The 24,661-nt window shown below is 42.2% G+C and overlaps 1 protein-coding gene across 3 annotated transcripts in view; it reads right to left on the bottom strand.

The window, feature by feature from the left end:
• The window catches only part of dab1a (DAB adaptor protein 1a), a 323,621-nt gene that overhangs the window by 291,797 nt on the left and 7,163 nt on the right, over window positions 1–24,661 (bottom strand). For 2 of the 3 annotated variants that reach the window (XM_054789423.1, XM_054789421.1), the window contains exon 2: window positions 7,743–7,905. The gene's annotated coding sequence lies outside the window, so the exon portion shown is untranslated. Of the gene's footprint in view, window positions 1–7,742; window positions 7,906–11,708; window positions 11,897–24,661 lie in introns of those variants that run through there. The other variant, XM_054789422.1, reaches the window with a different exon arrangement.

Raw genomic sequence — 24,661 nt, 5'->3', positions numbered from 1 at the left:
AGAGATGCCCAAAGTGTTGACTCCAACAACCAGCAAGCTTTAATAACACAAAGATTTGTATTTAAATATGTATCCCTTTTTAAAAAAAAAAAAAAACTTTCTCCAAAATAGAAAAATACAGTAGTCCCTCAGTTATTGCGGTGAACTGGTTCCACACCCAACCGTGATAAGTGAATTCCTGCGAGTAGGATTCCTTATTTATAAATGAAGTATTTACTTAGTTAGAGCATAGAAAACCACTTTGTTCTCATTTTTCGTCTGTCTTTCATCACTGCATAAGCCAGGGGTGTGGAAAATGTTTTCCAGCGAGACTTGCCTTCACATCCCAGTAAAGTGTTGCTGAAAATCCTGGCAGACTGGATGAAACCTCAGATAGAAGCTGTACTCGCAGAAGAGCAAGCCGGCTTTCGGGCTGGAAGGAGCACTGTGGAACAGATCTGCAGCTGTCGCATTCTGTGTGAAAAGTTCAGAGACCATCAGCGAGAAATACACCATAACTTTGTCGACTTCAAGAAAGCCTTCGACGGGGTATGGAGGAAGGCACTCTGGTATACAATGCGGAAACATAACATTGGTCCAAAACTGATCCAACTCTGTGAGTCGCTATGTGATAATGCCACTAATGCAGTGATGTATGACAGCAGGACTTGGGAATGGTTCCAAACCCATGTTGGTCTCAGGCAGGGATGCATTCTCTCGCCAAACCTCTTTCTGGAGCAGATCATGATGGAAGCACTCAAAGATTTTTGATGGCACAGTCGCAATCGCGGGAAGGCCAATCAGCAATCTGAGATTCACTGACAACATTGACCTTGTTGCTGGAAATAGAGAAAAGCTAGCAGAGCTAGCAGAGCTGAGTTCGCGGCTAGACATTGCCGCACGCTGATATGGTATGGAAATTAGTCATGAGAAAAGTAAGATAATAACGACTTCAAGACAGAAAAAACAAGATGACGAAGCACAGGAGATACGGGTGGATGGGCACGCGCTGGAGGAAGTCCACCAGTTCAAATACCTGGGCGCCATGATGAATGAAGAGGCCACTTCAGCAACAGAAATAAAAACTCGAATGGCCATAGCTACTGCTCAGTTGGCCAAGTTGAACCACATCTGGAGAAGCAGAGAGGTGAGAGAGAAAACAAAGATTGAGCTGATGAAGGCACTGGGGACCTCGATAGCCCTATTCAGATGTGAATCATGGACGCTCAGCAAGAATCTGGAGAAGAAAATAGCCACTTTCGAGATGAGATGTTTCTGCCGATTACTCGGAATTCATTGGCACGATCGCTGCACCAATGCATCGGTGCTGGGAGAGATCAGGAGGAAAATCTGGGATTATGAACCACTGCTGGACACAATGAAGAGAAGGAAGCTGCAGTGGTTCGGACATGTCACTCGACGGCCAGGTACACTAGCGCACACGGTAATGCATGGTCAGGTGGATGGGCGGCGAGCTCAAGGAAGACCAAGGAGGAATTGGGTAGATGATGTGAGGATATGGGTGGAGAAGCTGGTGGAAATCTGCATGAGAATGGCGCAGGATAAGGAAACCTGGAGAAGGACATCTCAGTGCCCCAACAGCAGAAATGCCACGGGTGTGACATGACCTGACCTTGCCTCCACAAACTAGAAAAGCACTGGCCATAGAAAGGCGCCATAGTTCCCCCCCATATTGTGATTCACACCAAAATAATAATTGTGTATTTTTTGGATTATATCACAATGTTAAAGAATGCTTTAAAAATTTTCCTGGATCCAAATGGTGATCCGGATCACCCCCAAAATTGAATCAGTTCTTCCATATCCCACTTCCGGCCTTTCCTGAAAATTTCATCCAAATCCATTTGGAACTTTTCAAGTTATTTTGGACACAAACAAACAAACAACTGATAAACGGCAGCAAAAACATAACCTTCGCGCTGGGCTTGCACTTTGCGGAGTTAATATGAAGAAGGCGTGGGGGTGGGACGGGTACTTTGATACGTATAATAGATCTCATTAATAATGAATTAATTTTATTTTTAGAACATGCCAAGGGTCAATACAAACAATCTTTTTGGACACCACTGGCATAAACAGTCTACCTATTGTTACACAGTCTCTATTCTTTTCTCTCCTCATTACAAAATGTTGGGGTGTTGGAGTGGGATTCAATAAACTCTGCTTCTTCCGACATCTTTTCGGATATGTTGAATAATGTACAGTATAGCACAACCAAAATCAAGGACAGAATGCTCATGATTTTCAATGATCAGAGACACTCAAAAAATACATTGTGGTGCAAAGCATCATTTCATTATATCTCTGAAACATCTCAGACAACAGGAATGCCAAACAATCATTCCCCTCACTGTCAGAAGCGTGACAACACATTCATATAGGAACAACAAACAGCACCGCTCGTGACACTCTGGAAGGAAATGAAAAATGCTGCGCGGCTGTCCCGCCTAGTGACGTCCGGGATAGTGATTGTGTTGACTAAATGTGATTTCCAAAGGAGCAGTGACTCTCTGGAGGCAAAAACATCAAAGTTATTACACTTGAACTAATATCACAGGCTGCCAATCACCTGCAAAGCATGTCTTTAAGCACATTGTGCCACAGCCACTTTACTGTATGTACATTTAGATGCAAAAAGAATGGGATTTACATATCATGCACTGAAATAAATGCAGAATGAAAGCAGATATATGCAGACAGGGCCTCGTTGTGAGGATAATTGTCATCTTCATCTCAAGAGGAAAGGAGAACCCATCGTCCAAATGAGGTGCAGACACTTCCTGTCAGAGTTAAGCGGCAATCAGTAACCCTGCATCATGATTGGCCAAGGTCGTGGCCTATTGGCGTTTGCAAGAGCTCTTAGAAGCTCTTAAATGAGGCCAGAAGGGGCGGAGCCTACAATAACATTACACAACCTTTAGCCAGTAGTATAAAAACAACAAAGATGTAGTGCAGACAGCACTTGTAAAGTCCCAGTTAACTGTTTTTTAAAAACTGCCAATCGTGATGTTCTTTTTTTTTTATAGTCAAACCTTGAATTTTGACACTTTTGACCCTAATCAATCCCATGCGAGCTGCATTAAAGTCAGCTATGTGAACCACTACATTACCTACTGAGGGTTGCATACTGACATTGCCACTGCCAGGCTAAAATGGAAAAACATACATATGCTGAGAAGTCTTAAATATTTAAAGGAAAAATAACCTTTATTGGTGTTTATATTTGCACGTATTTTCCTCTGCACTGTCTCGCAATTGGCCTTGGCACTGCGTGTCATTTATTTATTTATTTATAGCACGCCTGCAAAGCATGAAGACTAGTTTGTGCACCGTTTGCGTTCTGTTGACGCATAAATTCCACACTTGGCACACAATTCATGACCAAAAATGGTGCATGTTGGCATGAAATGACCACACTCCATTACGCTGACTTATTTACACCTTGCCAAGTACTGTTTACGTCTAGTGCACGACAACAGTATGCACGGCACACATTGTTCCCGCTTTGGTATGCACTGTCGCTACCAATTCCCGCATCCGTCAAGCAGTCGTGGCATTATTTGGTCCTACCAACAGTTGGCATCACCCCCAGCTTCATTAAATCCTTTATTTGCAAGGGAATTGAAAGATGTTGAACTCCAAAGAAGAATCTCGCATTGCAGAAAAGAAAGGTAAGTCCATATTATCTCATAGCTTCAGAAAGAGAATGTGAAAAGAGCAGGAAGGAGGCATACACTAGAAAAAAGGAGGCACAGACAGTGTGGGAGAGGGAATTGCTGACAAGAAGACATTGCTTTGGGCATTGTAATCACTTATGAGCAGAAATTCACAAGGAACATCCAAGAGGCTTTGTATAGGCATAGGTTGCGGTGCGTTTGTGGTGCGTTCACCCTGCTGTTCACGACTAGTTCACGGAATTTATGTGTGGCACAAATTTTGCACATTTAAACATTTTCTTTGCACGCAGCCCTGCACAGTTTACACATACTTCACACCTGTTGATCCATTACCCAATTTACCCATTGGCACACCAAATTGCGTACCACTGTGGGGACAAAATGCGTGCAAGTGTAAACGTGGATTTTGTTTTCAAGTTGACAATGCGTATTTGGCTTATTAGCACCAATATTTCAATTTTTGCTCGATCGTACATTTTTCTGTTATTTTATTGAGTTTTGTTTCAATGTATTTGTTTTATGTGCTGCAGGCCAATAAAGGCTGCAGGCCACAAATGGCTCCCGGGCCACACTTTGGACACCCCTGCATTTACGCGTGGCCATCTGAAGGACTGGATGGGGTACTGCCACACTTGCCCTACTACAAAATTCACACTGTTTGTGTGTTAAATTATGTAATTGTGTTGATAAAAACAACAAAAAGCGACTCCTTTAATAGCACGTTTGAGCCATTTTAGCTTTCTGTAATCAAATACAACAGGTATGTCAACAGGAGCGATTCACTGCACTTAAACAACCACTGTCATGCACACGCACACCGCACGACCATGCCCGAAATATAATACACGCAATCATCCTCATTCCACTGCAATCCCAAATGATGAGACTGCACTGAGATGGAGATAAATGAGCCCTCATTACAGCTATGAGAGGGAAAGTACTTCTGCTCATTTCATTGCCTTTGTGCTTGGCATTTACCACATCCAAGGATTCTTAAAAAGGACACAAAAAGGACGTATTGCACACACAAACACATGAATATGTGCATTACTATGGTGACGGTGCACACAAACATGCAGCGCAACAAAGAAATATGTGCATTTAAATTGCTCATTCATATACAGCGACCATCCACAGAGGCGGTGCAGCATATATACAAAGATAATGGGAATCTCTGTCAGGATAGATGGAGCAAAGACCTGTACCTCTCCTACTCAAATCAGCGGTCACGGTAGCAAAAAGCAGTTGAGGGCGCGTCCGATGACTGAAGCAGATTTGAGCCATCAAAGTTATCAAAACGCTGCTTCATTGGAGGCAGAGGAGAATGTAATTGGATTTTCCACTCTTGGTTAAACAGATGATGGTCTGCACATACAAGCTGGGGGGGGAAAAAGTTATGAGCGCTGGGCAGCCGAGGCTCATGTATGGACACAGCGGCGCTCACCACAACAAACTGCGATATTGCAGAAGGGGTACAGACGTCTAAGAAAAAGTAATATTACACCGACAACGACAGTGAATATTCTGAACAGGGGCAATACATTGGAGCAACCCAGTGTGAGTGTGCGTGTGTGTGTCAGTAATTTTCAGTGAGTCAAGCGCCAGACTTGATCGCCAAACAGGCTTTTATTGAAGGTTTAAATGATCTCCCAACAGGTACGATAATAATACACATAATAATAATTATAAACATTCTAATAATAATATTTATAAAATAATAATATAATTATAATAATATGATAAGTAAAAAATATAATAATAACACAGGTTACTGTTGCAGCCATAGCTCACAACAAGGTAAAACTCAACTCTGAACCCCTGACGGCACTTCCTGTCCTCCACCCATTCTGTTTCCCTCGATGTCCTTTCTCTCCCGCTGACCAAGTCACCCATAAACGTGTACCTCGTGATGATGTAGCAAGCAAATTGCACAGAGGCAAGGTGCACTTACGGACATCGGGTCATTTGATTATTTTTTTTGGCACCCAAAAGTGGATCGCGACCCACCATTTGAGAATCCCTGATTTAGCAGATATAAGACACAACAAGATTGTAGCTGTAGAATGTATTCCAGATTGCACTTTGTTCATTAGGGTTACCTGTTTGCTAACAAACTATGGGAAGAAGCCAGGGGACTTCAGTTAAATGACTGAATTAGTACTTAAAAAAATAGGTATAAATTATTTAGATACAAGTTGTAAATTACTTTTGAACAATTTTCAACAATAAATATGTGCTATAAATATATGTTTATAAATATATGTGTCAGTCGGATTAATGGGGTTTAATAACAGCGCCACCAGGTGGTGTATTTGTCAGAAAAATAACAGCAGAGGTAGCACAGCAAGGGTGCATGTTTTTACACATTTCTATTCATTTGTGTGCAGCAGTTCAGGAATAGAGGAGCGAGCTGACTGATCTCAACCACCTGATTGGATGAACTGGAGTTAGGCTCCGGGTTTTCATGCATGACAACCTTGTGAGTTCTTACAGGACTGGAATGACTATGTACTGCCGTGAGACACATTCACACAAACAGGAGCTGCCAGGGTGGGGCGAGGCAGCACCCAGGCCACAGTGATGGATAGGAGATTTCCCTGCAACAATCCATTAAGAACACACCACAAAACACTGTCACACGTCCCGCTCTGATATTTACATTCTGCTCTCCACATCTCTATATTCCACAAGGACACATCTAACTACCGTACCGCATCTGCTTGTAAAAACTGCACATCTTGAAAAAAAACTGTGCATGAAAGCTGAGAATTTAAGACAAAACTCCATAGAATAAAATAACGAGATGGCCATGAGGTTATTTCAGTGCTTCTCATGCAGAAGCCCAAGCCCCTCATGCAGTGGTTTGTACAGATAAAGACATTTATCTTACAGGTTCTCAATAGTATTTCAGATCATGGGGGGTTGGGGGAGGGGAGTGATAGAAAATAATTGAGAACCGCTACGTTATTTCAATACAGTAATCCCTCGTTTATTGCAGTTAATTTAACATTATTTTATTTAACATTATTTCTACTTTATTTTAACATTATTAGAGCCCTCTAAACATGAAATATAGTCTAGAAATATACCCTATAGTCACCTTTACACACGTATCCCAATATAGTAGACATAATAAGAGAAAACCAGCCATTTAAGATATAAATAAGACTTATGCTCATGTGTGTTGCCGTAAATGTGTTTCGATTCCAGGAAGCTGCATGAGGGGTGGACAGGAAGTGACTTTGGGGGTTCAGAGTTGAGTTTTATCATGGCTTGTTGCCCATGTTTGGGATTATTGTGCCTGGTGTGAGATCATTCAAACCTGCAATAAAAGCCTCTTGTTCTGGTGCTTGTCTCACTGAACATTACAGTAACATTACTGACACCTAGTGACCAATGTAGAATACTACACATCATCACAACATCTTTGAATGTGTCTTTTGAATGCCTTAAAATTGTATTTTAGTTCATTTTGCCATGTTTATACTTGGAAATGTGTAATTTAGGCAAAAATGAACAATATTTCAAAACTAGTATGTATCTGGGTTGTATCTGGTTCTTGTCCAAGAATACATTTAGTTACTTAGTCTTCAGTACTGAATAAGATATCTACAACCTTTCTGCCTACCTCCTGTATACAAACTACAAACTTTATTTTTCCAAATTATTTTTCCCATATAAAATCTGGTGCATGCTAAACACAGGAAGTGAACAAACTAACTGCTGAGACAAGGAGACGGGGTTGGATTAAATAAGATCTGCTTCTTCCAACTCCTTTCTGGTCATGTTGAATTGTGTAAACATGAAAGTGGAAACATGTGATGTGCTTAACTTTGTTAAGCCTGTTTGAAATAAAGTAAACCATTACCAAGAAGGATAAGTGTGCTGCTTTATGGGATGATGAGAAGGAGACAAAGATTTTGTTCTTTGAGGTTAAAAACTGTACTTTCTATGCTCATCTCCCAGCACTGACGTATTTCAAGTTTGCACAGTGGAGACAAGCAGAAGCACCTGATATAATGTACACATGCAGACTACTGGCAGTAGTACACATCAGGCACTCACCTGATGGACTGATGGCTCACTCCCAGGTCCTCTCCTTGGCCACCACCCCTTCTCCTCCTCGCTTGGTCACTCCCTCAGCTCCCGCTCCCTTTTTCCCGACAGCCGGATCCTGCGAGAATCCTCGCGGAGCAGCAAATCCCGAGCTGGTCCCTCCCACGGAAACCTGTGGAGAGCAACTGCAGTTGAAGTGGAGGCGATGGAGGCTATCGGGGTGGCGGAAGGATGGAGGGAGGAAGGGAGGGAGGAGAGGGAGAGGGAGGGCGTTAAGGCAGGATAGTGTGGCTGCACCAGAGGAGTGCATCAACACGTTCGGAAACCTCCCAATGCTCAGCGCTGCAGAGATGAGCATCCCACCATCACTACACCCCTCCCTCCTAACCTGCATCTATCCCCACATCCCTGCATCTTCCTATCGCACATTAAACAGCATCCCTCCTCCACCTGAAACAGGCGTATCACAACCAGTCCCATTCGTCAAGTTACTGTGCTTCACTTACGTTTAGAAACAAAACGTGACTAACAGGAAGTAATTAAATGTCTTTCTTTACCTTGAGCACTTAGACATTAAAGTACAGTGCATCAGATCCACATAGGGGTGTCAAATATTTCTGTAACTGGTGTGTGGGTGTGGGGCACTCGCATCTTCTTTACATTTTATTTCATTAAACACACTCATATGTGGGTCAAGATATTTTGGAATAATTTTTTGCAATAAGTGCATAACTATGAACCAGAACCACTAGGTCAGGGGTCGGTAACCTTTACCATCAAAAGAGCCATTTTGCCTCCTCTTCCAGTAAAAAAAAAAAAAAAAACTGTAGGGAGACGCAAAACATTACACTGCTTATAAACTTGTAAAAATTGTAATCTTTTCAAATGTTACCTGTTACAACCATAAAATTCAACAAACAGAAGTGTGCCTACATGTGCAGGCCTACTCTGAAATAATATAAACACTTAACTCTGTAAGTCTGACTGAGTGGTTCCCATAGTTGCTTTAAATTAAAACAAAATGTAGCCAACTTTAAGATGAAAAAGTCCATCAGAGTTCTCACATCAGTGTAGTTTGCTCAATACCATATATGACTGCGCTGAATTGTCATGAAGAACCATTATATTGGTCCTGTCCCTGACTGGCAAAGAGAGGCATTCTTTCATTTTCCTGAAAGAAGAATTTCCTGTTTATTTTTTAATTCAGAGAATAGATGCTCTGAAATTTTTAAGAATGATTCTTTCATGTATTCTCCATCTGCGAATGGCTTCCCATTTCATGTGCAGCCCTGTGTTGCCAACTTGGCGATTTCCTCGCTAAATCCGGCGACTTTCCAAACCCTCTTGGTGACTTATTTCCTCAAAAGCAACTAGCAACAAATGTATAGACTTTTCGTGACGTCGTTGGGAGATTTTCCTGGTATTTGGAGACGTGGAAGTGAAAGCACATATTGTTGAGTGTACAGCCAGCTGCAGCGGCACACTATCTGCCTTTCCTGGAGTCACCACCTCAGTGATCAGCTTGTCACGGGCTTCGAGTACATAGCTACAGTGCGCTTCTCGTTATAAACATATTGCTATGATCCCATGAATTACATTGTTTTATTTTACTGCGCAGTAACTTACTTCATGGCTGAGCCGGGTACTCGTTTTAGATGAGTATCCGTTACGGATAATGCATTTTTGCCGAGTACGAGCATGAAACGAGTACAGTTCATCATTATCCGTACTCATGCTAAAGGAAAGTCCTTATTGGGTAACTACTTATGTATTCACGCTCTGTGATTGGTCAGTCACACACAGCAAACGCCCCTTCCTAGACAGACTTGCTTGCTGCAGCCGGAGGAGCCATGCCTCACTTTTTCACGCATAGACAGTGACTGATGATGTCTCTGTGCTTACTCAAATCAGTACTCAGTTTACCTCAGCTCGCCTCTATTTCAGTTTCTATAATATTTAAAGTTAGTTGGTAAACTTGTTTCGCAACATACGCGGTGCAATGGGCAAGACAGAGTTGAAAATGGCTTGCGTCTCGTTAGTCACTGCCTCCACTCCGGACGTGTTTTTTTTAGGTTTTCCTCAGCTCGCCTATATTTCGGTTTGTATATAAAGTTACTTGGTAACTCGTGCTGCGTTGGTCACTGCCTATGTTTTTTGTTCCGTCTGCTTGCTTCTAATTTGACTGGTGATATACAGGAAAAGTCAGTTGGAAAACTTACAGTTCATACAAGGCTGACAATTTATTTCCCTGTTTGCCATCACTGGATGTTTGCATGAATCACCAACTTCACACAGATCATTAAAAAAGAATAAAATAATAAAATCTTACAGATCATTTACACACATACACAGGTCACATATAGCTAATGAATAATAAACATATAATAAATAAACATCTGATCAATCCATGTCAATTTCAGATTTAAAATAATGTACTGATTTAAGCCCCACCTGTTCCCAGTTAAACCACGCCCACTGTGAGTACAGCTACGGATACAGGTAATTTAGATGGGTGAACAGATACAGATACGGATACAGATACAGATACCGATACAGGTAGTGGTGTACTCGATCGTCCCTAGTGTTCAATGCAGGTAAAATGACGTTAAATGTTAAGTTCTCCATTTCATATGTCATGTTTGTGGCATTGTTTTTTTTATGTCAAACTCCATGTTAAAGAGCCTTTAACAGAACTCTCTGCATAGATTTTTCTTGGCATGAGTGCAACAGTTAAAAACGGGATTGCCCTCTAAGCAAAATCTCCCCTCCTCCCCCTCCCTCTTTGCAAAACTAGGTAAAGGTGATGTTAATTCATCAGTTGTCCATTCATTTGTCATTTGTAATTATCCTTGCATTATTTTCTGCATGTACAACTATAATTATTGTCTATTAAATGTGTTTTGTGTTCAAATTTTCTGCTAAAATTATTTGTCATGGGGAAACTTGCTTTGGTTACAGTCCGTTTTGGTTTGAGTTGGACCATCTGCAACGGATTAATGATGTCAACCAAGGCACCACTGTACTTTAGAATCAGACAGCTGTTTTGGTGACATCAGAGTACCACTCCAAAGTTTGGAGATGATTTGTCATGTTATTCAAGGAGATGGTGTGGCCCCACTTTTGACTGGTACGGTAGGTCAAACGTAATACAGTGTAGGTTAAGGAATTACAGTTCAGAAAGAACTGAAAGTAATTTACCCAACACGACTTAAACATGATATTTTCCTTCATTTTATGCCAAAACATGCATTTGTAAGCTATATTTCCCATCTGCTGTGCAAAATTACAACAATACAGCGACTGTACTTGCATCCTCAGTTGGCGTTTAAGACAGCAGAGGGGAAATGTCCAAGTCAATAAGAGAACCTCGAAAAGCTCCGTTAATAAGGATATTAGGGGGAGGGGGGGGACACTGCTGCTTTCCCTCACTGAAACAAGGACACTGAAAAAAGGGTCTTCTCCAGTCCACTGCTGTTGCTATGGTCACTGCAATAAACCCTAACAGTGCTCGTGCGTGTCATCTACAAGGAAACACAATTTCACTTTTAACACGCTCCGAACATCATTACTGCGGCCAAATAACTTCCGACCTGGTCTTCTTCCTGGGGAGCACGTTAAAAGTAAAATAAAGCAACGCTCCAAAGAACAAAGGGATGAAGTACACAGTCAATGCTGCATTATTATTCATACACTAAAGAATGTATCATTTAAGATATTGAAGTATCTACACTCGGAAGTCTCTAAAAAAGAACCAGTACAGTCAACTAGCAACAACTGACTTTTGACAGAGGGATAACCTGAGATGAGCAGCAAGCAAAATACTCAAGTACAACAATAGCCGCTCAAGCTAACTAGCTTACTCGTCAGAAAGTGAGAAAGCTAAAGAACGAGAGCGAGACTGAGCTGTAGAACTACAGCGTGAGATAGAGTTTGAGTTAGAAATCGAGTTAGAAAGCAAGACCTAGAGAAAGAGACCTTGATCCAGCTTCCTTTTGTGTCTGACCCGAGGGTGCTTGGTTTCATTTGTGGATCGAGTCACTCTCCTTGACGTGAGGAGCCAGCCAGAAAAGGTTGCGGTTGCGGATGCATTTGTCCCTGAAGTTCTTCCATTTCTTCAAGCACTGTGTCACCTCTCGTCCGGTGTTTTGTGCGATTTCCTTCCAGGTGTAGTTGAACATCTGGGAATCTGTGTACTGCACAGAGGAAGGGTTCTACAAGTGGTCATACTTTCGAACTTCTTCACTCAGACGCTGCTCAATTTCCTCCATTGTTTTTGTTGCTTATTAAACCATGGCATTTTAGCAGGTGGGAGAAAAACAATATAAGCCGGAAATGACGTAGCCAAACCTGACCAATCACAGCTCTAACGTCATCCAGTACTTAGGTTGCGTTCACAGAGCAGCAGTTTGTTCAGCTTTCAACAAACTTTGTCCATTTGGTTGATGAGCCATCTTCTTTTTGGGAGTTTTAAATGCGCTAACGTCTCTCTGTTCATCATAAGAGCACTAGGGAACCAGAAAACAAACTAGAGCAAGAGAGCGAGTGAGCTAGAGCAAGCGCGACAGCTGGAGGGTGAGAACTAGAGCGACAGGATGAGAGACCAAGGGTGAGAGAGCAAGAGCTACAGCAACAGAGAGCGAGAGCGAGATAGACCAAGAGCTTATGCTACAGCTTTAGAAGAAAAGAAATGGAGAGCGAGACAGAGCTAGAAAACTAGAGCGTGAGATCAAGATAGAGCGAGAGAGTTTGAGCCACCGAAGAAGAAAGTGAGACAGAGAGTGAGAGCCAGAGCTACAGCTAGAGAGCTAGAGAGCTAGAGAGCTGGAGAGCTAGAGAGTTAGAAAGCTAGAGAGCTAGAGAGCTAGAGAGCTAGAGAGCTGGAGAGCTAGAGAGTTAGAAAGCTAGAGAGCTAGAGAGCTAGAGAGCTGGAGAGCTAGAGAGCTAGAGAGCTAGAGCGCTAGAGAGATAGAGAGCTGGAGAGCTAGAGAGCTAGAGCGCTAGAGAGCTAGAGAGCTAGAGCGCTAGAGAGATAGAGAAAGCTACATTCTTGGCCAAAAGTTTTGAGAAGTATTTTCATCATTCATTTTCACAAAGTCTGCTGCATCAGTTTTTATGATGGAAATTTGCATGTACTCCAGAATGTTATGAAGAGTGATAAGATGAATGGCAATGAATTGCAAAGTCCCTTTTTATCATGAAAATGAACCAAATCCAAAAAACATTTCTACTGCATTTCAGCCCTGCCACAAAAGACAGCTGACATCATGTTAGTGTTGTTAGGTTAACATAGGTGGTTAACATAGTTGAGAGTGTTGACAAAAACAAAGGATGGAGATGACACTCATCCTGATTGAGTGAGAATAACAGACCGGAAGCTTTAAAAAGGGGGTGGTGCTTGAAATCTTTGTTTTTCCTCTGTTAACCACGGTTATCTGCAAGGAAACACGTGCAGTCATCATTGCTTTGCACAAAAAGGGCTTCATCGGCAAGGATATTGCTGCTAGTAGGATGCACCTAAAGCAACCACTTATCAGATCATTAAGAACTTCAAGGCGAGAGGTTCAAATGTTGTGAAGAAGGCATCAGGGCACCCAAGAAAGTCCACCAAACGTCTGGACTGTCTCCGAAAGTTGATTTAGCTGCGGGATCGGGGCACCACCGGTGCAACGCTTGCTTAGGAATGGTAGCAGGCAGGCGTGAGTGCATCTGCTTGCACAGTCAGCTAAAGACTTTTGGAAGCTGGCCTGGTATCAAGAAGCGTACACAGAAGCCACTTCTCTCAAGAAAAAAACATCAGGGACAGACTGGCTGGTTTTCTGCAAAAAGAAGACTGGCGTAAAACCATTTTCTCTGATGAATCCCCTTTCTGACTATTTGGGACATCCAGAAAAAAAGCTTGTCTGGAGAAAAAAAGGTGAGCGCTACCATCAGTCCTGTGTCATGCCAACAGTTAAGGATCCTGCAACCATTCATGTGTGGAGTTGCTTCTCAGCCAAGGGAGTGGGCTCACTTGCAATTTTGCCTAAGAACACAGCCAGGAGTAAAGCATGGAACCAAAACAACCTCCAAATGCAACTTCTCCCAACCATCCAAGAACAGTTAACTCACTAACAATACATTTTCAAAGGCAAAAGTGATACTGTAAATAAGCAGCTTGGGGAACAACATAGTAACATAGTATCATCCGACAAAAAGATCTAAAAACACAGATGCGGCAAACTTTGTGAAAACCAATACTTTTCATTCTCAAAAGCTTCAGCCACGACTGTCGATCTAGAGAATGAGAGATTGAAAACTAGAACTCGAGCTAGAGAGCAAGAGATAGAGAGGAGGGACAGAGAGATGGGGATAAGCGAGGGGAGCTAGCAAGTGAGACATAAAATGACGGACCAAGAGCTAGAGAGCAAGAGCTACAGCAACAGACAGCTAGAGCTAGAGATACCAAATGCTAGCGCTACAGCACTAGAGATTTAGAGAGCAAGAGCAAAAGCTAGAGAGCAAGAGCAACAGCTAGAGAGCCAGCGACAGATAGTGAGAGCTAAAACTAGAGAACGAGAGACCGGGAGCTAGAAAGCGATAGAGCTACAGAACTAGAAAGACAGAGAGGTAGAGAGCAAGACAGAACGCTACAGCAAGAGAGCTAGAGCTAGAGAGCAAGCGACATGGAGATCGAGATAGAGTGAGAGAGCTAAACAGTGAGCTCGAGATAGCGCTAGAGAGTAGGCTGTCAGTGCAAGAGTGATAGATCAGGTGAGGCTAACGCTAACTGGCTGGTTTAAAAGACTATGCTAACAAGCCAACTAAAATAACTAGATAACTATAAACATATGCATAGATTCATACAATAAGCAGCAAACAAATCACCAGCAAAGAGATTTGGATTAGCTTGCTGTTTAGCTTAGCTCGCTGATTGTGGCTAACAAGCTGGGACTGACAGCACAAGAGCTTTTCATTCATGTCTAAAGGGAAATGAAGCATTTATTTAATTCCGTCCAGGCACGAGTGAGTCTGTGAGAGCCTGTGAATATTCCACTGAGCTTATGAAATGTGTCCAACCTGCAGGAGCATCAGATCGAACTGTAAAAGCTCATTAATTACAGACGGTTGCCGAGCGACTGAAGAGGAAAAGGCTGGTGTGAGTGTGGCCGAGGGTCCCTGTCGGAACGCTGAAGCAGTGGAATCACCGCACGTCTGCTGTTGCTTTGCATTTGGGAAGCAGTCAGCAAGCGCAGGAGGGTGTCAGATGTCAGAGGTCGTTGGGGCCTTGCTGACAAAGGCGCCTCTGGAATATTCACAACACGCGAGAGGATTTTTAAAAAGCAACTAAATAAATAAAACCCTCTGTAGTGGTCACTGACAGACATTAAAAAGAGGGAAAGGTGTGATATCATGACCTTTGACCCTAGGCATGCAACTCAGTACTCTGTGAGCGATCACTTGTAACTTTGGAATATTTTGGTTCAACTACCTCGGGGTCGATCATGACAGTTGTACACCACTGCAGACTACAGCCAGCAGTCATCTTATTTGGGCCAAAGGACAACTTTTTTCAATTGAATTTGTATTTGAGAAAAATATAGACATTTATTCAGCCAGTGGGGGTGTTCTTATATTTTTTTGGTTCTAAAATATGTAATTTTGAGGTTTAATTGGTCTGAAAATGATTTATTTACTACAATTACACAACAAATGATCTTTGTTCATCTATCTATGCCAGTTGCCATTCATACAACATTTTTGTTGGGATTTGTTTTGTAAAATATAGATAGACATTTTAGAGTAGTCTGTGTAGCTTCTACAGCGATGCAGCCGTACGATCACTGTAAATGACTTAACAGTCATTGTGGCTAAACATGTCTTGCCTACAGTCAAACACGGTGGTGGTAGAGTCACGATCTGGGGCTGTACGAATGCTGCCTGCACTGGGGAGCTGCGGTTCATTGAGTCTGTGTGTCTGCGTGCTGTCATGAGTCTTAAAAACATCGTCACACCTTACATCAGGGGTGTCCAAACCTTTTCCAGCAAGGGTCGCACAGTGAAAAATGAAAGGATGCAAGGGCCACTTTGATAGCACCACGTAGATATGCTAAGAGTAGAGATGCTCCAATGAGGGTTTAATTCTGCTGATTCCGATACAGTCATCCATGAGTGAGATCGGCCGCTATCGATACGGATCACATGGATTAACTGTACATTTTCCAATTTATTTATGAATGCTATTGGCCAGGGTCGCCATTAGACAATTTCAAGGGCCCCTGGCAAATGGGTAATGTTCATTAAACAACAACGGACAAGGACAAAATATAGTTAGTATAATGACAACAATAGACACTTGAAAAAGTTAGTATGTACTTCTCCGTGGGACAAAAATGAGCTCCAAATGAACCGCAGTGCTTGTTTGTGTGAAAAACAAAATGTTACTGTGGTAAAAAGTCACATTTGGAGTCGGATAACTCTAGCTAGCTGCACCCGTGAGCAGCTAGGCAAAGCGTGGATAGAAAGATGCAAGAGAAGTCGAACACCAACTGGTTTGTCAAGGGATTGATCAAACACACTGGCATCGTTTGGTGTAGCCTGTGTCAAGCTGTCAAACAGAAGCCATGGTGGTTTGGAATACGGGACAACGTGCTTTCCTTGTCGGCTCAATGCGGGCGTTGGGAACCCTACATGTACATTCATGTCATGTTTGCGTTGTCGTGACATGAATTGCCATATCGCCGGCACATGGCATTTGCCGATCACATGTTTTTTCAGACGATACTATTCGGTGGCCGATCCAATGCAGCATCCGTAGCTCTGAGGTTATATACATTTCATGAAAAAACTGCATAATTTGTGATATAAGTGAAAAATGTTATTTATATCAACTTATATCAACTTGCTCTTTTTTCCCATTTTTGCTGGGGGGTTTTTTCCACATTTTATAAATATTTCAACTTTCTTCTTAAATAATCTTAACAAATTCTCTTTTTGTAAAATTATGACTTTATTTCCATAATATTTTTACTGTATTCCCAGATTACAACTTTTTCCCCAACCTAATTTTCCAAAAATTACAACTTTATCCATTGAATTGTTTTTTTTCTCAAAATACTGCAACTTAAAAAAAAAAAGTATTATTTCTTTAGTATTTCAACCGTATGCTGCTAAAATGACATTATTTTTCCTCTAATATTACGACGTTACTCTTATAAAAAAAGTTTTTCTTCTTGGATTGCAACTTTTTTCTCTTAATATTTTGACTTTTTTTGTAAAATGACTGGTGATTTTTCCATTTTTGCTGTTGCTCAGGGTTTTTTTTTTATTATATTTTTTGAATGTGCTGCGGGGCAATTAAAAAAACAGCGGCAGGCCGCAAATGGCGCCTGGGCCACACTTGGACACCCCTGCCTTAAATCAGTGACAAGAACTACAAGGCGGCATCTGCCTAAACTGAATAATGGGAAGAGTTGATTCCTCCCGTGGCGCCTATGATGACACAGCACCACAGGAGGGCCGAATGACGGGACAAATGTGTTTTTTCCTCGTGATGGATCACAAAGTGGAGTCGGGAGGTAAACATTTGCATGCGCTAATTGGACTCGTTAATGGAGAGACTTAAACGATGTACTTATTGTAATGTATACACACACACACAGTACAGTATGGTATGCAAGAGCACTGATGAATACATTTCACTGACTCAGTTAGCAGAAAGGGGGAAAAAAAGACTCTTTACTTACTCAAGCAGCGTCGCCAAAGAGGCTTTCAAGTAAATTGAGTTTGGGTTTAGGGGCCTGTTTATATTAATGAGTCCTCTGCCGCTTGAGTTGGAGCCAGTGCTCTGTGTTATTACCTGCTTGATAATGAATGCCAGCTTGGCTAGCAGCACTTGATGGAGATTGAGACACACACACGTACACACACCTATACACACACACACACACAGTAGATAATGCTGAAAACTGCCATTGGCTGGCTGGCTACAAAAGATTAGTTGTCATGTCCCTATTTTAATTCAGTGTCTGCTGAGAACTTTGAGCACACAATCGCAAACAAACGGCCATCAGTTAGTGTGACAAAACTGTGACAGACCGCAGTGTTTAGGTCCGGTAAGGCCTATCATTAATTAATGACCAAAATAAAGTGCTTTGAAAATATTTAGCGCCCCTTTTCTGTGCACAGTATCTCAACTCAACACTCTATTTTTCCACCTTCAAAAGAATAGCAACACTCCTTCTGGTGAAGAATAAATATCACTTAAGTGCTCATGACACCAAAACACGTGTTAATCTTGTTATTGCAAATCGCAAAATAACATTGAAAGGCGTATTTCTTGTGTTAGATGTGTGTTCTAATGTTTAAATATTTATGATTTGTTATCATTTCCGTCACTTCTTCCGTGTCTGGAGGAGGCGGAGCAAGTGACGTCAGATCCGGGCAGTCCCACCCAGCTTCAGTATAATGCATTCTCTGATATTATGCTCCACTTCTCCGTCAATTTTTGATGTTGTATATTTCTTTATAATATGCCCACTCGTTGTGTTGAAGGCTTTTGCTGGAACTCTCGAGGAGAAAGAGTAAGCTTGTTCACATTTCTAAAAGACACCATTAGCCTCGTCAGATGTGTTGGCAAACTTTGTAGGCCAAATTTTACTGCCCCACAGACGGAAATAAAAAGTCAAAAACATTATACAAATAAAATGTGAATGCATTTGCCATTAATTGCTGTTTACTTTTTTGTTTACATCCATTATTAATTTATACCCGATTCCCTTAAAAAAAACAACTTGAATCTAGTAAACTTCACCTGCACTGTCCAGTATCCAGGTATTCATTTCACAGTCACACTGGTTGAATTTTGGGCTAAAAAGTTACTGATTCAATTTAAAGTTACTGATATGAATCATGATACCGTGATATGAATCGAATCCTAATTAAAACGAATAGTTACACCCCTGCTTTGAAGTATTCCTCCCACCAGTCCACAACATCTCAAGTCGAGGTCAGCAGCACACTGTCCCCACCATCAACAGTGTTGATTGCGCCCCCTCCTGAGATGGTATCCGTGCATGCAAACATAGCTCGCAGTGATACAACGGGAGAGAAAGTGACGCCGAGCAATTTTGAGTTCAGATTTTTTTCCGAGGGAGCATTTCTGTGAGGCAAATGTATTACTCTTTTGAACGCATATCGTTTTGAGAAGCCAAACTCTTTAATTAAGTGGCCCCGCCAACAAACTGGAACTACGTTCCTCATCATCGAAATCCGACAAGAACTCAGCTCATGGGACAAAGTGGGGGGTAAGTCACTGTTGATGCACTACAGTACACTGCTGATGGGGATGTCATACAACTTCATGTCACTGTTGTATGTGATATACAGGTATGGCATCTGCTACATTGGACAGACTGTAAGATGACAGAACTGCACCATATAGTCCATTCTAGTACATTTTTTGCAGTGCAAGTACTGCCTTTTTTTTTCCGCTTCCGCCACATGCCGTCACAGTTTAGTGTGATATAAATGTGGCGTGTACTTGCATTTAATTGTGACAATCAGTATTTCAACAAAATCCGAATTTCTATTCAATTTCAGCAAGTTTTTGTTAGTAAATTTTGATTTGTATTCTAGTTCAGCGGCTTTCTTTGTGCGTGTGCATGTGGTAGCATCTTTGAACGAAGCTAGATAAACCTTTAATAATTCACCGCTCTCTTTTAGCTTGCAGACAAACTGTGAGTTTACACTGGCAGGGGATTCAGGTAGCGAACGCATACAGTAGGACACTTTGATTTAGTCACACAAGCACACTGTGTCACAGTAGCGCTTCCCACAGCGATATAGCAGTCTATACCACCTACAGTATATCTCCTATATTTCCTCCCCAGCTGCCTGCCATGATATGGTGACAATGTTTATTTTATTTCTTTTTCGACCTTGCAGCGTTTATGTGATTGCAGTTGCAATTGTTTTACTCTGTGATGTTTGTGTCTCTGGTTTTGCATCGGTTTGGAGCGTTAGGACGTTGCTGGCCCTTGTTGGCCACCCTATATAGGAGACTGAGGGCGGCTGCAGCAAAGTGGAGACTGTGGAGTTTTACACTGCAGCGCACAGCAACAGGGCAAGCTAATGTTAGTTGGTGATTATTCTGTGTATTCTCAAATATGACAAAATCTGCACAACCAATGAGCTGTGGATTACATCATCCATATGGTATCAACTCAGTACACAGTAGTGTACTCATAGTACTTGCTTTCTCACATGGAGAAGTGTCAATAGCTACCGAAGCTTTACTATTTGTATCATTTTTTTGCATGTTTGTCAAACTTAAATGTTTCAGATCATCAAACAAAATCAAACATCGAACACTGAGGCAAGTGATGCCTGCAGTTCTTTGGACATTGTTGTAGTGTCTTTTGTGACCTCTTGGATGAGTCGTCGCTACGCTTTTGGTGTAATTTTGGTTGGCTGGCCATTTCTGGCAATGTTCACCACTGTTCCACGTTTTTGCCATTTGTGGATAATGGCTCTCACTGTGGGGGAGCTGTGAGCTGGACCTCATTGTTCTAGCGGGAACATAAACAGACAGTAAGTCAGAGACATAAGTATGAAGCAGCCAAAACCATTCAGCAATTTAAACACCAAGAGATTTTGAACTGGATCCTGTAAGTAACAGGTAACAAGTGTAAGGCGGCCACGACTGGGGTATATGTTCCCGTCTCTTGGAGCCAGTTAACAGGCTCCAACAAGCCGTGAACTTCAACTTTCACTGGATCGGTTCGCAGCCGAGTGTGAAGCGGCCGGGATGAGAATCAGCACCTCCAAGTCCGAGTCCATGGTTCTCGCACGGAAAAGGGTGGTGCCATCTCCGGGTCGGGGATGAGATCCTGCCCCAAGTGGAGGAGTTTAGGTGCCTCGGGGTCTTGTTCACGAGTGAGGAAAGGATGGAACACGAGATTGACAGGCGGACTGGTGCGGCGTCTGCAGTGATGCGGACTCTGCATCAATCCGTTGTGGTGAAGAGGGAGCTGAGCAGAAAGGCAAAGCTCATCATTTACCCTACCCTCACCTATGGTCATGAGCTTTGGGTAGTGACCGAAAGGACAAGATCACGGGTGGCTAGGCTCTCCCTTAGAGATATTGTAAGTGAGAAGCACTGTCATCCGGGAGCGAGTCGGAGTAGGACCGCTACTCTTCCGCATTGAGAGGAACTAGATTAGGTGGCGTGGGCATCTGGTCAGGATGCCTCCCGGACGCCTCCCTAGGGAGGTGCTCAGGGCAAGTCCAACCAGTAGAAGGCCTCGGGGAAGACCCAGGACACGTTGGAGAGACTATGTCTCCCAACTGGCCTGGGAATGCCTCGGGATCCGCCAGGAAGAGCTGGACGAAGTGGCCGGGGAGAGGAAAATCTGGGCCTCCCTGCTTAGGCTGCCACCCCCGCGACCCCATCTCTTTTCTGTTTTTCTCAATAAGCTTAAGGAAGTTAAAGAGAAATCCATTGCTTAATATCACTGAGACAGTTCAACAGAGCAGAAAAGGAGTCTGCACCTGATTTCAAAGGCAGATAGATTTGCAGATAATCTGCAAAACAATGGAATGTAATGTTGTATTTTGAAATAATACGTAGACCCCAAAGGCAACATATACAGTGCAAGGCAACAAGGCTGAGCCCAAAATGGAGCATTGTGTTGTCATTGACTAATTTAAATTTGTTTGATGATCTGAAACATTTAAGTGTGACAAACACACACAAAAAAAAGAAATCAGGCAAACACTTTTTGCCGTTTGCTTTTTCTGTCGTTTGAATGTGTTTCGGCTAGTGAAAAGATTACAGTCATCCCTCGTTTATCACTTTTTCTAAACCTTTCTTCAAAATTAAAAATAGTCCCTCATTTTTGTGGTCTAGACTTGACAGTGATAAGTGAATTTCCACAAAGTAGGATTCCTTCTATTTATATAAATGGAATATTTTCATAGTTAGACGATAGAAAACCTATTTTCAACCTTCTAAGTACTGATTCTCACACTATTAGAACACTTAGAGCCACCTTTACACTAGTATTACCCCATATAGTAGACATAATAATAGAAAATAAGACATAATATAGACTCACAAGTTAGCTAGCATTGCTAGAGTTCCTAGTTGTTGTTTCTTTTTCCACTTGCAGGGCTTCTTGTGGTGCCTGACGCTCATTTAAAGTTTTATTGTCTTTGACGCCGATAGGAGTGCTTCCAATGCAGAACACAGTTGAGCTCCCACCCAAATCTCCTCTTCCCACTTTCTCCCAAAACAACACTTCCTGCTTATCCACCAATATGCACATCAACAGCAAGGTCAGTTCAAGATCACCGGAATTTAGAACATCAACATTACAACAGGTGGTAACATTACTGACACCTTGTGACCAGTGTAGAATACTACATATCAGTGTGTCTTAATGCATTGTCTTTAAGTGTCTTACATTTGGGGCGGTATGGCTCAGGTGGTAGAGTGGTCATATTCCAACCTGAAGGTTCGATCATCCGTGCTCCCGTGATCATGTCGAAGTATCCTTGGGCTACTAGACGCTGAACCCCCAGTTGCTCCTGATGCTGCGTCATCAGTAGGTAAGTGTGCTAACAGTGTCAAAGCGCTTTGAGTGCCTTGGAGGTGGAGAAAGCGCTATACAAGTGAAAGACCATTTGTATTTTAGTTCATTTAGTCATTTTTATGCTTGAAAATCCTTAACTTAGGCTGAAAATACATACAAATCTGCTTCAACATGCATATTTTTACCAATAATAGGCCGCATTCAACCACAAACCAGTACGATTTATTTATTCATCCATCCTTGAAAAACCGTGATAGAGTGAAGCCACGAAATTCGAACCGCAATGTGGTGAGGGGCCGCTCTGGAGTTAAAAATAAGAGTCAAACATACAAAGACGCATGCTTGTGTTTGCCAGTGATCAGTACTGAAAAGGCGACATCGAAAGCCCGTGTCTAACTTCATACACGCTGAATAAATTGTCCGCTAACTCAAATTTGTGTGTCTGAGGTCATTGCGCATTCCGACAACGGCGGGAAGCCAGGCAGGCGTGACGAGGCGTGACGAGAGCACAACGCGCAGGGAGACTACGTGTGTGTGCCGACACGATGCACTCGAGAGAGACAACCAACGCTTCGGCCATGTTTCAGCATTCTGATGCCGCCAGCTTGATGCCAGGTGTTGACAGCTTTGCTTCCATGCAGCCTAGCTGTGAATCCAATGCATAGACAAATGTGTAAAGCTCATTAATGTGCATATATAGAAGGACTTTTAAAGGCATTATCATACCATAATTGCTCCAGCTCTCACTCCATTTCATCAAGTTGACTGAAATAACGGAGGGCACCAGTAGAATTATATGCTTAATATTCATGGCTCTTTTAATAAATCACCATAACATTTCTCTCCTCTCACCCATTGGTGGAAACTTTCAAGTTCTGTTTGTTGTTTTTTTTCTAGCGCTACAAAACATCCACTGAAATTTTAGGGTGTCGAGCCGAATGGGCACAAAATTAGGTACACAACCTGACTGACAAGCATGTGTAAAAGTTGGTTGAAAACACGGCAGCCATCAAGCGAAACATATTTGCAGGAGCGTGGACTGGAGGCACCTAAATGCCCATAAGTCATTGACCATTTGTCTAAGGCAGGGGTCGCCAAACCGTCGACCGTGAGCTACTAGTCGATCTTTGGGACTTTGCTGGTCGATCGTGGGAACATTTTGAAAAAAATGCATGATCATATCACTGCCCTCACCTCCCGGAGAGCGACCAACAGGCACGCATTGTGTCCACCGTATACGCCCGTACGCCTCGCCACTATCCAGGCAGCAACCCGGGAGCCCCAGCAAGGATCCCAGTCCCCAAAACCCGGCCAGAGGTACACTAGTACACCGGAAAAAAGAGCAAAAAGGCATAATGTACAGTTGTCCCTCATTTATCACGGTTAATTGGTTCCAGATGAGATAAGTGAATTCCCGCAAAGTAAGATTCAACATTAACAAAATGATATTATTATTATTAATATTATTGTGACTCACAATATTATTAAATATGATATATTTTTGTAATTAAAAGCTGTTTATGACTTTCTAAATATAATAAATATGATTGTTAGCATTATTAGAGCCCTGTAGACATGACATAAAACCCCTACAGTCACCTTTACACTCCTATTATTTTCGGTTTACACCACATTTTCCATGTGCAGGCTACGCGATTACTGCAGGGACATACGAGACTGCCACCGCAGGGCACGCCACCGAGTTAACTAGTTAGCTTCCCCAATTTACTTATTCTAAACTTACTCGATCTCAGCCATGGCATGTCGGCTCGGCTCGGCAGCCAGTTTCCATGCAGTGTGAAATGTCATGTAGTCTAACGTCATCGTTACTGATGCCTCGTTGCCAGAACATTACATGTAACTTGTCTTTCAATATTTTTTGACTCATAATAGTCCATAGTCAATTAATAAAAAATAATTGCGGCAGTGATGTTCGAGTAGCGATCCAGTGATGTAGCGAGGGACAACTGTAATGAGAAAAAGTTTAAGGTAATGATACTAATAAAAATGTGCTTTGTCACCAGCAACTCAAAGATGAGATGCAGGTCATTGTTTTCTTGATTTAACTTAGTTGGTTTAGCCTGTTTACAAAATGGAAAACATCAAAATGGCCCCTGCATCCTTTGATTTGCCAGCATGTGGCTAAGGTTTGGGAGACTCTGTATGAGAGTCATAACTATGCATCAATGTTGTCATTGTGTCGTCAATCAATGTTCATAGAGGCTAATAAGACATTTTCAAATAATTGTCATAGCTACATATTAGTTGTGTGGATGACAAATGTGTTTAATTAAAGCGTCCCCCAGATTGTCATGTGTGTTTTAGTCATCCTTCATGAGGTCGAGGTTACGAAAACAC

This window comes from Dunckerocampus dactyliophorus, chromosome 10 (genome assembly GCF_027744805.1).
Source record: "Dunckerocampus dactyliophorus isolate RoL2022-P2 chromosome 10, RoL_Ddac_1.1, whole genome shotgun sequence".
Classification (NCBI taxonomy): Eukaryota; Metazoa; Chordata; class Actinopteri; order Syngnathiformes; family Syngnathidae; genus Dunckerocampus; species Dunckerocampus dactyliophorus.
This window is presented reverse-complemented; position numbering and strand designations above follow the sequence as displayed.